Here is a 2,463-nt window from a genome sequence, read left to right on the forward strand (position 1 = left end):
TGAGACTCCAGCTCTTAGGCCTCTGCTGCTAAAAGCCGGTATCTGGTTTGTTTCGGTACTAATCGAAACTCTGTATCAACTCCAGCACTGAGATCCCATCCGGCTGAAAGCTGGCTTCTGGGGTTTTGTTTAGCTTCTATTTGTTACAATGTTTCTTAAACTGCAAGCTCAAAGGCCAGCAAGGCAGGCGGGGAACGTTGCAGTCCTCCGTCACTGAAGCAAGCAAGCCTCATGTTCAGTTTAAGCTGCCTGGCTGCCGGCCGCCAAATTGGCTGGCAGTTAATTTGCATATCGCCCTGATTAGCCAATGGGAAGGGTAGCGGTCGTATGCCAATTACTCTTTTCTCTTTTATTAGATAGTATACCTGCCTAATTCCTTGCGTTCTCGTTATTTGTATGTGGTAGCAAGGCCTTTCCATCAAATACATACTAAGTAAAACAGAGAGCTGAACAATACTATATAAGTAGCAGGTTAAAAATGATTTCTCCTTTTCTTAGCTAATAGATTTCCATTACTATGAGTGATAAGGTCATCCCTAACTGGAAACCTCTCACATTAGTTGTTGATGAATTCTGCTCTCATGGTCTATAATTATTAAGAACTTAAAGGATTTTTAAATTGATACACAGTACTATATAATCTTGTCCTTTTTTACCATCGCATATCTTTTTTCTTGCCTAAGCATATTACTTTGTATTTTTCAGTTTAAAATGTTTTGCTGCACAATAGTGTAGCAAGTAATCTATATGAACACAGTTTATTTTTGTGTTTATTTTTTCAAGACTTAATATATTATTCTGACTTATTCCAGTATGTCATACCTTCCAGCTAGCTGGACTCTGTTGCTCAGGCCCAGTCACCAGAAAAGCAAGGTCTTTGCTGGCTGGTTCCTGTATAAACATGGGTCTCCTGTGAGCCACATAGCTCTCTATCACACATAAACATGGTGAGGTCACCTCTACAACCACCTGACACTTAATACCCAAGGCTATTTGTTTCCATGCAACTCCATACCCAGAACCTCTGGGATTTTTCTCTCCCTTAGTAGCCCTTCTCCCCTACCAGCCAAGGTCAAGTTCCATTAGAGATTGTCCTTTCTGCTCTGAAACCCTACATCCTGTTTAAATGTTAACATGTTGTTTTATTTACATTATTCCTCTGCTCAAAAATCTTCAAGGACCCTATGTGACCTTTCATTGCCTATAGCATACAGTTCAAACTACTTCATCTAATATTCCAGGCTCTATTTACTTTAGCCTGACTTATGAAAATATTTTAAGGCAGCTTGCAATAGAAACATTAGGATTAAATTAAAATAACTAGCTCCGCATAGCTAACTTTTCCACAATCTGAGCTCTCTGTATCTCTAATATCCTAACCAGTTTCTCATAAGCTGCTTTCTATTCAGTAAAACAGTGGTTCTCAACCTTGGGTGCCCATTGGAAATATCTGGGACTCACTCCAGCAATTCTGATGTAATGGACCTGGGCTACTGCCGGGCATTGGGATTTGTAAAGCTCCCTGGTGATTCTAATGAGCGTCAAGATAGAGAACCACCACACTAGGGCAAGTTTACTGATCCTCCCTAAAACATTCATCATTCTGCTCATTTTCCCATCCACACTCCCTTTTCTTCTTTACTTATCTAAATCTTACCCACTCTTTGAGATCCAATTCGGGTACTTCTGGGATCTTTCCTCATCACTCAGTGCAGATATACTCCCGTAGTAATGCCTGGTTTACACTTATTTGACACTTAGCATACTTCTTTTACCTTTGTGTGTTTATCCTATCTCTTCCACAGGATTCTAAGGTGTAGAAGGACAGACACTGTTTTTCACAGCTTAAATTTTTTTAAATGCTCTTTTATTTGAAAAAGTTATTTATCCTTAAGCTAGTCTTCTGAAAATTTTGATCAGTCCAGTAAGTTCACCCCAGTGTTGCCCAGCAACCCCTCTTTGGTGAACTGCAATGTAACTTATTTATTTATTTTATTAAAAATATTTTTTTCAATTACAGTTTACATTCAACATTATTTTTTATGGCTCTTTTATCCTCAGAACCTAACACAATACCTTTCACACTATGTATTATTGTGTGCTTTATGGGAGATGGTGACGGTGACGGTGACGGTGATGGTGATGGTGATGGTGATGGTGATGGTGACGGTGATGGTACAGTGAGCAAATGCCAAGTCAGTGCACTGACCCCTATCCCTGCAGATTACCTCTTTGTGGGACTATTACCTTAAGCTACCACAACCCCTTTTTACATACAAAGCTGAAGTACTACCTGGAAATTAAGCCGCCCCACTTTAACTTAATGACTGTGGGTACAAGTGTCAATTCTCCTGCTCTATGGCTTTTTGTTGGGGCAGACTGGAGTGACCTACACTGTCTCCTATGTCCCCTCTGAATTTAGGTCAAAGTGGATTTTGTACCCTTACTTGGGCTTCTTTCCTT

Source organism: Myotis davidii, unplaced genomic scaffold, assembly GCF_000327345.1.
Source record: "Myotis davidii unplaced genomic scaffold, ASM32734v1 scaffold152, whole genome shotgun sequence".
NCBI lineage: Eukaryota > Metazoa > Chordata > Mammalia > Chiroptera > Vespertilionidae > Myotis > Myotis davidii.